This window comes from Pogoniulus pusillus, chromosome 27 (assembly GCF_015220805.1).
Source record: "Pogoniulus pusillus isolate bPogPus1 chromosome 27, bPogPus1.pri, whole genome shotgun sequence".
NCBI classification, from domain to species: domain Eukaryota; kingdom Metazoa; phylum Chordata; class Aves; order Piciformes; family Lybiidae; genus Pogoniulus; species Pogoniulus pusillus.
The window spans coordinates 1505493-1518231 of NC_087290.1; the positions used below are offsets into that span (position 1 = coordinate 1505493).

General features: G+C 54.5%; 1 protein-coding gene across 9 annotated transcripts in view; it reads left to right on the plus strand.

The window, feature by feature from the left end:
* Window positions 1-12739, plus strand: part of CUX1 (cut like homeobox 1) — a 426690-nt gene that overhangs the window by 238608 nt on the left and 175343 nt on the right. The window lies entirely within an intron of this gene.

Sequence of the window (12739 nt, forward strand, 5' to 3'; positions counted from 1 at the left end):
GTGCTGGAGGCCTGGAGCAGGCTGCCCAGAGAGGCTGTGGAGTGTCCTTGTGTGGAGAGCTTCCAACCCCCCTGGCACTGTGCTGCTGGGCAAGCTGCTGTGGGTGCCCTGCTGTAGGAGTGGGGCTGGGCTGGATGATCCCCAGAGGCCCCTTCCAGCCTCACCCTGGGGCTCTGGGGTTGTGTGCAGCAGTCTTTCAGATGTGACTTTGCTGTCCTGGTGTGCTGAGCTCCCCCAGACCCCACATGTCCTGCGTGCCCTGAGTGCTCACAGTGTGACTCTGACCCTGTGATGCAGTTAAACTATGGAGTGTACATGGGAGGATTTGTACTCAAATCTCAGAGTTCTTCCTGCTGATTCTTCACAGGTTAAAGTGTTGCCATCCCTAGACAAGAAGAATGCCTCTTAAGATGCCTGCAATTAGGTTTCTAATTTTGGATCAATTCTCTGTTCTCACTGCCTCAGTAGAAGTGACTCAGCTGTGGCAGGTGCTGGGCTCCCAAAATGCCAGACCCTGTTCTCACTCTGATTTGTTTGGAGGAGCAACTCTGAAGTGTTTTGTGGCAGCTGTAGAGCAGCAGATCTGGTCAGTTAAGACTTGGTCTTTAAGGGAGTTCATAGAGTCATAGCATGGCTGAGTTGGAAGGGACCCTAAAGATTCGTGGGGTGGGAATGGCTTGGACTGGAAGGGCCCTTAAAGATCATCCAGTTCCAAGCCCCATGCCACTGGGGAGGACATCTCCAACTAGCCCAGGCTGCTCAAGGCCCCATCCAGCCTGGGTTTAAACCAGGGATGAGGCATCTACAGTTTCTCTGGGCAGCCCATTCCAGTGTCTCCCCACCCTCATAGAATCAGCCAGGCTGGAAGCTCAGCCAGCCCCACCTAGCACCCAGCCCTGCCCAACCAACCAGACCATGGCACTCAGTGCCCCAGCCAGGCTTGGCTTCAACACCTCCAGCCACACAGACTCCACCACCTCCCTGGGCAGCCCATTCCAATGCCAATCACTCTCTCTGACAGGAACTTCCTAACAACATCCAGCCTAGACCTGCCCTGGCACAGCTCCAGGCTGTGTCCCCTTGGTTGTCTGGCAGCAGAGCCCAACCCCACCTGGCTACAGCCTCCCTGCAGGCAGCTGCAGGCAGCAATGAGCTCTGCCCTGAGCCTCCTCTGCTGCAGGCTGCACCCCCCCAGCTCCCTCAGCCTCTCCTCACAGGGCTGTGCTCCAGGCCCCTCCCCAGCCTTGCTGCCCTTCTCCAAACACCTTCCAGCACCTCAGCATCTCTTGAATTGAGTAAAGAGCTTCTTCCTGATGTCCAATCCAGATCTCCTCTGCTTTGAGTTCTTGTTTTATCCTGAGTTGCACTTCTGTCTCAGGTGAAATGCAGCAGGCAGGTTTTGCCCCTGTGCAGTGGGAGCAGAGCAGCCCTCTTGTGTGTCCCTGCACACACTGCCAGCAGCAGCACTGCAGGACTACAGCCTCCAGCCCAGCTTCCAAAGGAAATGAAGCTTCCATGAGCCTGTGGTCTGGTTTACTGCCAGCCTGCTTGGTGATCAGTTTGAAGTTCCCCTCCTAAATTAACTTAGAAGCTGCTGATTGACTTGAGCAGCAATTAGCAGCGTTAGAAAGCTGGCAGAGGCAGCTCTGCTGGCTCTTGCAGGGGTTGGCAGTGGGAGGGTAGGCAAACAGTGCGTGGGAGTGGGGGGCTGCAGGCTGGCAGAGCAGCACTTGCTGCTTGGCTGCAGACAGCCACAGCCTGCCTGTCGTGGCTGGGCTGTGAGGTGAGGAGATGGCACCGAGGGGACCAGGACTGGCTTAGAGTGAGGAGAGAGAGAGAGTGCAGGAGGAGGCAGCCGTGGGGGGCAGCTCCAGAGCCCAGAAAGGATCCCAAGAGCTTGCTGTGAGCAGTGCCTGGGAAGCAGAGCTTGCTTTGTGCTGGGGCTGTGTTGTGCTGTCCACCTGCGTCCAGAGCAGCACAGCAAGCAGAGAGGAGGCTGTCAGGGGTCAGGTACAGCTCTGCTCCTACCAGAGCAGCTTTTCTCATGGTGCTGACTTGTGCTTTATAGTGAGGATTTTGCTCACTCTGGGAGTCCTGTACTCCCCCAGACTAGGAGAAGGGTGAGAGTGAGCTGTTGAGCCAGGAGAAAAGGAGGCTGAGAGGAGCCCTCCTTGCTCTCCATAACTCCCTGAAGTTTGGTTGGAGCCAGGAGGGGCCCAGCCTCTTCTCCCTCGTGGGAAGCCACAGGACTCAGCAGTAGTTCTCAAGATGTGCAGGCGAGTGCCAGGAGCTGCAGCCAGGCTCTGCTGGGGGATGCCAGTGCCAGCACAAGGGGCAGTGGTGGGAGCTGAGGCAGAGGAAGTTCCATGGAGACCTGAGGAGGAATTTTCCCCTGTGAGGGTGGCAGAGCCCTGGCACAGGCTGCCCAGGGTGGCTGTGGAGTCTCCCTCTCTGGAGATACTCAAACCCTGCCTGGATGTGTTCTGTGTGACCTGCTCTGGGTGCTGCTGCTGTGGCAGGGCTTGGGCTGGCTGAGCTCTGGAGGTCCCTTCAGCCCCTGACCTTCTGGGGTTCTGTGACTAAGGGCAATGGTTCCAAGCTGTGCCAGGGGAGGTTCAGGCTGGATGTTGGGCAATATTTCTTCACTGGAAGGGTTCTCAAACATTGGCCCAGGCTGCCCAGGGCAGTGCTGGAGTCCCCATCCCTGGAGGCATTTAAGCAGCCTATGGAGCTGGTGCTTAGGGACATGGTTTAGTGAGGACTTTGCACTGCTGGGTTGAGGGTTGGACTGGGTGAGCTTGAAGGTGTCTTCCACCCAGATCTATTCTGTGATCCTGTGGCTCCACCTGACCCCACCATCTCAGGTGCTGCTGCTTGTTTCCCTGCACCAGGGCAGTGCCAGGCACCAGTGGAGCATGCAGCACTGAGGAAGTCTCTGCGGTTCTGCACAAGTGAGAACTGCAGTTGAGTAATGACTCACCTGAGATCCAGAGCTCCTGGCAGCAAGAGTAAACACCCAGAGAGCAGGGCATGGACCCAGGGTGCTGAATTCCCACCTGCTCTGCAGGGGCATTTTCTGAGGGTCAGTGAAGTTCATGGCAGGTGAGAAATCAGAGAATCAAGGGAAGCTTTCTCTGGGAAAAGACCTTTCCAGGCCATCCAGCCCAAACCCTGCACTCAGCAGGGACAGCCCCAACCAGAGCAGGCTGCCCAGAGCCCCAGGCAACCTCACCTGCAATGGTTCCAGGGCTGGGGCAGCTTCCACCTCTCTGGGCAACCTCTCTCCCCACTCTCAGTGTAAATTATCACAGAGTCCTACAACCACAGAATGCTAGGGGCTGGAAGGGACCTCAAGTCCAACTCCCCTGCCAGAGCAGGGTCATACAGGGCAGGCCATAACATGGATACATCCAGGTGGGTCTTGAAAGCCTCCAGAGAAGGAGACTCCACAGCCTCTCTGGGCAGCCTGCTCCAGGGCTCCAGCACCCTCACACCAAACAAGTTTCTCCTCATGCTGAGGTGGAACCTCCTGGGTCCAGTTTGTGTCTGCTGTTCTTGTCCTGTCACTGGGCAACACCCCTCAGATATCTGTGGACATTGCTCAGGTGCCCTCTGGGGCTGCTCTTCTCCAGGCTCAGCAGCCCCAGGATGCTCAACCTCCCTGTGAGTCTCCCTCTGCAGCCTGGAGAAGAGAAGGCTTCCAGGAGACCTTGGAGTGTCCTTCCAGGATCTGAAGAGGCCTACAGGAAGGCTGGGGAGGGACTATTGACAAGGTCTTGCCATGACAGGATGAGGAGGAATGGGTTTGAAGTGGCAGAGGGGAGATAGAAAGTGGATGTTAGGAAGAAGTTGTTTGCAGTGAGGGTGGTGAGAGACTGGCACAGGTTGAGGGTGGTGAGACACTGGCACAGGTTGCCCAGGGAGGTTGTGGAGCACAGAATCACCCAATGTGATCAAAGATCACATTGGGGGATTCTGTGCTCCACAACCTCCCTGGAAGTGTTCAGGACCAGGTTGGATGAGACCTTGAGCAAGATCAAAGATCACATTGGGGAATTCTGTGCTCCACAACCTCCCTGGAAGTGTTCAGGACCAGGTTGGATGAGACCTTGAGCAAGATCAAAGATCACATTGGGGGATTCTGTGCTCCACAACCTCCCTGGAAGTGTTCAGGACCAGGTTGGATGAGACCTTGAGCAAGATCAAAGATCACATTGGGTGATTCTGTGCTCCACAACCTCCCTGGAAGTGTTCAGGACCAGGTTGGATGAGACCTTGAGCAAGATCAAAGATCACATTGGGGGATTCTGTGCTCCACAACCTCCCTGGAAGTGTTCAGGACCAGGTTGGATGAGACCTTGAGCAAGATCAAAGATCACATTGGGGGATTCTGTGCTCCACAACCTCCCTGGAAGTGTTCAGGACCAGGCTGGATCAGACCTTGGGCAACCTGTTCTAGTGGGAGGTGTCCCTGCCTGTGGCATGGAGTTGGAACTGGCTGAGCTCTGAGGTCTCTTCCGACCCAAACCGTTCCATGGTTCTGTGTCTGGTCTGGATGCTCATTCCTCCTGCTCCCGTTGGGATCAAAAAGAACCAAGGGGATGGAAAGGGTAGGGATCAGTGAAGGCCTTGCTGTGTGTGTGAGGAGAGCAGCCCTCTGTTGGGAAGAGCTGTGGGGGTTTGGGTCCCTGGAACTGAGTCATTTCCTCCTGTGCTCAGCGTGTGCCCAGCAGGAGCGAGGTGAGCACAACTGCAGGGCACATCAGGCTGCATACTGCTGCTGCTGCCTTGGTGTGATGAATAAGGCTGCTGATTTCCCCAGGTCTTATCAGGCAGCCCTGGCAGTGTTTTGTCTGTTTGTTATCTCCATTGTGGGCTGTACCAGGGGCAGATAAATAGAAATAGCACGGAGGAGACAGGAAACAAACCAAAACTAATCAAACATGTTTATCAGCAGAGCATTAAAATGGCTGCTGTGGCAGACACCAGATGAATTATGCAATACATAACTTAATTCTCTGGGCCACAGATGTTTCATTTCTCCCTGCTAGGGGATGATTGAACCTTGAATGACAGTTGCAGGCAGTCTTTGATTGCTCAGTGGGTCACATGCTTGATCTGACCTGCATTTGAGTTGCTTTCTACATGCTGTTGCTTTATAAAACATGGAAAATTGACATCGTGTTGGCTGCTCAAGGCCAAGGCAGGAGTAATTCCATACTCTTGATGTGCTTTGTGCATGAGGGAGGAAGAGGGAAGGGTGTCTTGTGTTTAAATTCTGCTGGGTTATTGAATCAGCTGAAGTCAGGAGGGGAATTGCAGCAAGCTCTTCCAATTTCCACTAGGAAGCAGAGAGTTTGCCTGGTCTGTGTCATCTTGCAGCCTTGGAAACCCCTCAGAGCTGTGCTGCTGGCTCAGGCAGTGACTCCTGCTGCCAGGGCAGAGCAGGGAGCAGGCTGGCAGTGGCCAGGGAGGCAGCTGGAGATGTTTGTTGGCCTAAAGCAGCTCCTCCCACCAGGAATATTTGACATAACCTGAACCTGGAGATTGTTTTCCTCACCCTGAGGACTGCAAAAGCCACTGGGGTCATGCTGCTGCTGCTGCTGCAGCATCTCAGTCTCAGGAGGTGGCTGCAGGTGGGATTCAGGTGTAGGTGCATCAACAATTGAACATCAGAAAGTTCTTTCTCCTCTGCTCCAGCCTCTAAGGGGAACACCAGAACTGCGTTGGAGGGACTGCTCTCTGCCTGCCAGTCCTTGCCCCTGCAGGACCAGGAGCCCACAGCTCCTCAGGGTGCAGACTTCCCCCCAGCTGCCTCAGAATATAATGCAAACAGCTTTTCTGGTCCATCTAAGCAAGCTCATTTGTTTCCACAAAGCTTAGCTACAAAGATCACCTCCCATTTCCACTGCCTTTGAGCTCCTCTGTGGCCCAAAGGATTGTCTCCAGTGGTGTGAGCTGGGAGGAAATCCATAATGAGCCACATCTGGACACTCCTCATGACTGCCTCTGACACAGCTTACAGGGCTTTGCAGAGCAAAGCTAAGGAGCACTGGGAAAGAGGAACAGGCTGCCCAGGGAGGTCAGCCCTGCTCCCTCCCTGGAACCATTCCTGGTCAGGTTGTTTTGGGCTCTGAGCAACCTGCTCTAGTTGCTGACTGCAGGAGGTTGGACTTCATGTTTGCAGTTCTGAAGTGATACAGACAACAGGAATCAGCTTCTGGGTTTTTTAGTTGAGAGAAGGGCAGCAAGGCTGGGGAGGGGCCTGGAGCACAGCCCTGTGAGGAGAGGCTGAGGGAGCTGGGGGGGTGCAGCCTGCAGCAGAGGAGGCTCAGGGCAGAGCTCATTGCTGCCTGCAGCTGCCTGCAGGGAGGCTGTAGCCAGGTGGGGTTGGGCTCTGCTGCCAGGCAGCCAGCCACAGAACGAGGGGACACAGCCTGGAGCTGTGCCAGGGCAGGTCTAGGCTGGATGTTGTTAGGAAGTTCCTGTCAGAGAGAGTGATTGGCACTGGAATGGGCTGCCCAGGGAGGTGGTGGAGTCTGTGTGGCTGGAGGTGTTGCAGCCAAGCCTGGCTGGGGCACTGAGTGCCATGGTCTGGTTGGTTGGTTGGGGCTGGGTGCTAGGTTGGGCTGGGTGAGGTTGGAGCTCTCTTCCTGCCTGATTGATTCTGTGACTCTATGATTGTATGTCTGAATGGCCTTCAGAGGTCCCTTCACACCCAGACCAGTCTGGGATGCTGTGTTTGACCATGAGCCCAGGATTTACTGCATTGCTTTCTGTGACAAGCAGCTTGGTAGCTGGGCACAGAGCTCACAAGAGACCTCTTCTTGTGGAAGGAAAGACACAAGACAAGCTGAGGGAGAGGGGTTTGGCTGTGTGGGGATCTGAGATTTGTGCTGCCCAGGGTGCAGTGTAGGTAAATTACTATTCCAAGAGGGCTGTGGAGATGCTGGAGAGTGTCCAGAGCAGGGCCAGGAGGATGCTGAGAGGCTGCAGCAGCTCTGCTGTGAGCACAGACTGAAAGAGTTGGGGCTGTGCAGGCTGGAGCAGAGGAGGCTCCCAGGGGACCTTCTTGTGGCCTGCCAGCATCTGAAGGGGGCTACAGAGAAGCTGGGGAGGGACTTTTGAGGCTGTGACGGAGTGTCAGGAGTGGGGGGAATGGAGCAGAGCTGGAGGTGGGGAGAGTGAGGCTGAAGGTGAGAAGGAAGTTGTTGAGCAGGAGAGTGGTGAGAGGCTGGAATGGGTTGCCCAGGGAGGTGGTTGAGGCCCCATGGCTGGAGGTGTTTGAGGCCAGGCTGGCTGAGGCTGTGTGCAGCCTGCTCTAGGGTAGGGTGTCCCTGGGCACGGCAGGGGTTGGCACTGGCTGCTCCTTGTGCTCCCTTCCAACCCTGCTGATTCTGTGGTTCTATAAGGAAGTGGCCCTCAGGAGGCAGCGTTGCTGTCAGCCACCGTGGTGGTGATGCAGCAGCAGGGCTGCCTCTCTACGCCACTGCTTCACCTCCTCTTCGTTCCAGCTGCCTCCACTCAGCATCCTTTGGTTTGCAAAGCCTGCCAAGGCCGTGTGCCCATGGCAGTCCCAGCTCTGGCTTCCCAGCACCTGGTGTGAGCTGGGAGATGTAGTTGTGCTGTTTGCCCTGTGCCTTGCCTTGTGCCTCCCAGCCCAGCTCCCGTCTGCAGGAATGCTGCGGGGACACTGCTGAGCTTTCCAGTCTCTGCTCCCTGGTGTGCTGCTGGGATAAAGCTGACTCCTGCTGTCTTTAGCCCTTCATAATTGCAAACATGATTTCCTTAGCTTTGAAACCCAGACTCAAGCCATGGGAGGGGAAACAAAGTGCTGTGCTGGGTTTCTTGGAAAGCAGTTTTCCTAGGGACCGAAAAATGCTTTATGTGAGATGGTTGAGATGATTCTTGCCTGGTGTGGCCAGGGATTGCTCAAGCTCTTGGGCTTCAGAAGCAGTTTCTTTAACCCTTGGTGATTACCTGGCATGTGTCAAGTGCCTGGGCCATGGTTTCTTTGAATGTCCCAACCTGCAGCTCTGTGACTGCTCAATCCTGCTACCAGGATGCTAACCTGATGGTGTTGGTGAGAAAGCTTCACATGAGATGTGGTTTGATCCTCAGCATGGACCTCTGTGTGGTTCATTGGCCCACAGAATGGTTGTGTTGGAAGGCACCTTAAAGCTCATCCAGCTCCAAACCCCTGCCAGGGGCAGGGACAGTTCCCTCCAGCACAGGTTGCTCAAGGACTCATCCAGCCTGGCCTTGAAGACCTCCAGGGAGGGGGCAGCCACAGCTTCCCTGGGCAGCCTGTGCCAGTCTCTCCCCACTCTCTCTGGAAAGAATTTCTCCTTACTGTGATGCCCAGGGCTAGCAGTGAGAGCAGAAAGAATTCATTCAGGCCAAAGCAAAGCACCCTGACACAGCTAGCACCAAGTCTCTCCTTTTTGCTGGGGCAGGAGCTGGGCTGAGTGTAAGAGCAAAGAGGGCTCTGGACAGCACCTGTTGGGCCCTGCCCCAGACCAGTGCAGGCAGTGGAACATGCCATGGCTGGGGCAGCTGAACCAGCCCTTCTTTGAGCTCTCCATTTAAAGCCCTGAGTGTTTCACTGCTTAGCAAAGAGAGGGTTTGTTTCCCTTCAGTCGAGTTCCTAGGAAAGGAAACTCCCAATTCATTACTGAAGTTGGTGGATTTATGAATCCCTGAACAGAGAAATTCCTTTACAAGAGGCCAGGATTTATATGACATTGAAAAAAGGATTATCTGATCTGAAGATCCTTAGAGGGCTGCTGTGAAAGAAAATATTAACCTATAGCTCTGGCAATGGGAAAAGAGGATTTGAGAACTCAGTGGCAGAAGGTGTGTGAGGTCTTGCCCCTTGCCTGCTGCACTGGCTGTGCTGAAATAGCTCTTTTGTCTTTCTTGGCACAACCCTCTCTTATTTTTGGAGGCTGTATTAGCAGCAAAGGTGCATTTGCCTATCTGAGATGGTTCAGAGAGTTCACACATTCACAGTGGGCTGGGTTGGAAGAGAACTTAAAGCTCAGCCACTGCCAACCCCCTGCCAGGGGCAGGGACACCTCCCACCAGCACAGCTTGCTCAAGGCCTCACCCAGCCTGGCCTTGAACACCTCCAGGGAGTGGGCAGCCACAGCCTCCCTGGGCAGCCTGTGCCACCCTCACCCTCCAGAATTTCTTCCTCCTCTCCACTCTCACTCTCCCCTCTCCCAGCTCAAAGCCATTGTCCCCCCTCCTGGCACTCCCAGCCCTTGTCCAAGTCCCTCTCCAGCTCTCCTGGAGCCCCTTCAGGCACTGGAAGACTGCTCTGAGGTCTCCCTGGAGCCCTCTCCAGGCTGAACAGCTCCAGCTCTCCCAGCCTGTCCCTACAGGGGAGGTTTCCAGCCCTCTGATCATCTCCATGGCCTCCTCTGGACCTGCTCCAGCACTTCCATTTCCTTCCTGTGCTGGCAGCACCAGAACTGGAGGCAGTGCTGCAGGTGGTTGCTGGAATAGAAGCATAATGAACTGTGGCAATGCCTGAACTCTGTGTGCAGTGCTATGTGTAAGGTGCAAGCAAACCAGAATCGTGGGTTCCTCTAGTCCCTCTCATCAGAACCTTTCTAAGACCTTCAAGGAAAGCATTGGATTGTTTTTGCTTCCTTAGAACTTAAGCAAGGCAGCACCATGGGTGCCTTGGCATGGTCCCTGAGGGGCAGGGATTAGAAGAGAGCATGAGCCAGCAGTGTAACTGCAGCCCAGACACAACCCTGTGCTGGGCTGCAGCCAGAGCAGTGTGGGCACAGGGCAAGGGAGGGGATTCTGCCCCTTGGCTCTGCTCTCCTCACACCCCACCTGGAGGCCTGGGTGCAGTTCTGGAGCCCCCAGCACAAGCAGGACATGGAAGTGTTGGAGCCAGTGCAGAGGAGGCCACCAAGATGCTGAGAGGGCTGCAGCAGCTCTGCTCTGAGCACAGGCTGAGAGAGTTGGGGCTGTGCAGCCTGGAGAAGAGAAGGCTTCCAGGAGACCTTGGAGTGGCCTTGCAGGGTCTGAAGGAGCCTACAGGAGGGCTGGGGAGGGACTAGTGACAAGGTCTGGGAATGAGAGGAGGAGGAGGAGGAATTGGGTTTGAAGTGGCAGAGGGGAGATTTAGAGTGGGTGTTAGGAAGAAGTTGTTTGCAATGAGGGTGGTGAGAGACTGGCACAGGTTGAGGGTGGTGAGACACTGGCACAGGTTTCCCAGGGAGGTTGTGGAGCACAGAATCACCCAATGTGATCTTTGATCACATTGGGTGATTCTGTGCTCCACAACCTCCCTGGAAGTGTTCAGGACCAGGTTGGATGAGGCCCTGAGTGACCTGTTCTAGTGGGAGGTGTCCCTGCCCGTGGCATGGAGTTGGAACTGGCTGAGCTTTGAGGTCCCTTCCAACCCAAACCATTCTATGATTCTATGATCTACCAGCAGGGCTTAGAAAGGAAAGTCTCAAATTTACCATTCTGCACTTTTTTAGCTTGGAGAAAAAGAGGCAATTGGAATATGCAGCTGCTGGGATGCCCTGGTACCCCGAGGAGTGCCCTGCTCAGCAGCCTGCAGGTGCTTCTGGCATGGTTTGCTGATCTGAACTCTCTGCCAGGGCCCAGGGGCTGCTCCTGCAGAGAGCTGTGGTGCAAACATTCCATGCACTGCTTGTGGGTGGAGGTGTTTTTCTGTTTTCATGCTCTGCCCTCCTCTTCTTCCTCTCCCAGATAGCCAGAGAAGGGCAACCCAAGCTGCTGGAGGGTCTGGAGAGCAGGGCTGGGGAGGAGCAGCTGAGGGAGCTGGGGGTGTGCAGCCTGGGGAAGAGGAGGCTGAGGGCAGAGCTCATTGCTGTCTGCAGCTCCCTGAGAGGAGGCTGCAGGGAAGTGGGGGTTGGGCTCTGCTGCCAAATACCAAGTTATAGGCTGAGAGAAAAGAGCCTTGGGTTGCCCCAGGGGAGGCTTATGTTGGACATGGGGGAAAAAGTCTTCCCCCTTCAAGGTTGTCAAGGCCTGGTCCAGGCTGCTCAGGGCAGTGGTGGAGTCCCCTTCCCTGGAGAGGTTTTAAAGGCATGGAGGGATGTGATTTAGTGGTGACCTGGCAGTGCTGGGCTCAGGCTTGGACTGGATAATCTTGGAGGTCTTTTCCAAGCTTGGTGATTCTCTTATCCCAAAACACTCTTCACATTTTCCTTTGCCAGCAAAGTCAATCCCAGGTCCAGCTGCCTCCAGTTCTAGGAGCTGAGGCTGGTCACCTAAACCAGGCAAACTCTGCTCTGTGGTGTTCCCAGGTAGATGTCATAAGTGAGATTTTGCTGCTTCTCTTAACTAACCATAACTGCACATCAGTTGTCAGTGCCTGCTTTTAGTCTGCAGTTGTCTGCCTCAGTGTTTGAGTCACTGGAAGGTTTTAACAAGCCCCAGTGGCTCCAGAGCCCATTTGCTCTGAGCAGAAAGCTCAGTCCTGGTTTTGAGGAAAACAAATCTGGGGGGGGGATGTTCCTTGTTTTCCTGCCAAAGCCAAATATTCATCTGCCCTGCTAGGGCAAGTTTCTTGGCCACCTCCTGCCTGCAATTTCCAAAGTGTCATCTGCAGTTTGCAGTTCTCCCATGTATGAAGAACCCAGCAGCAGTTTCCTTCAAGGTTCACTAAGCCTGAATGTTTGGGGGGCTGCAGCCAGGAGATTTGGCAAAGCACTCACTTGTCATGTTCATGCAAGAAAGGGAATTGCTTCTGCCTCTTTAGGCTGGGATCTCAAGGAAGGAGATGGATCAAGCAGATTTCATTCACAGAGTCCAGATTCCTCCTGCTCTCTGGCATTCAGACTTCATTTTCTGCACAAAACCAAGCCAGCTTCTCCCATCTCCCCAGCTCCTGAATGCTCTTGTGCTGCTCCAGCCTCATCACTCACCCTGAAAAGGGAATGGAGCCTTTCTGGGCTCTTTTTGTTGTTCCCCACAAGCAGTTGAATTGAAACGTGGGGGTGGTTCTTGGGGGGGTTTGAACTGCTTAAGTTGTTTGGGCTGGTTGGGGTTTTTTTTATAGATGGCATCTTAGCTCTGAGGGCTATTTCTTGGCTGCTAAAAGCTTATTCCCTGTAAAATCCATAGCTTTTAATGCATTTGGTGTTTCACTTCAAACACAGTGGCAGGGGGAGGCATAATAGAATATTTCATGGTCCTGCTGTTTCCACAGCTCGGATTCTTTTTACTCGCTGATGCTTGCACTGCACCTCCAAATGCTTGGGCTTCAAATTGATTTCCTCAATTCCTGAGCTTGACACTGTTGAAAGAACAAAAGCTGCCTGTGACACAAAGTGAAGGCCTGGCTTGCTTACATGATTGCTTCTCCTCTAACACAGAGATTAGATGGAATTAGATCGGATGAATCAAAGAATCCCAGAACCCCAGCACGGGGAGGCTGGAAGGGACCTCTGGAGAGCATCCAGGCCAAGCCCCTGCTCAAGCAGGGCACCCACAGCAGCTTGCCCAGAATCACAGAAGCCAGGGGGGTTGGAAGCTCTCCACACAAGGACACTCCACAGCCTCTCTGGGCAGCCTGCTCCAGGCCTCCAGCACCCTCACAACAAACAACTTGCTCCTCCTCTTCACATCCCACCTCCTGAGGTCCAGCATGTGCCCTGTGTCCACTGACAAGAGCCTGGCCCCAGCCTCTTGCCCCACACAGCTCTTTTACCTCTTGCTGAGCATTAAAAGATGTTGAGGTGCT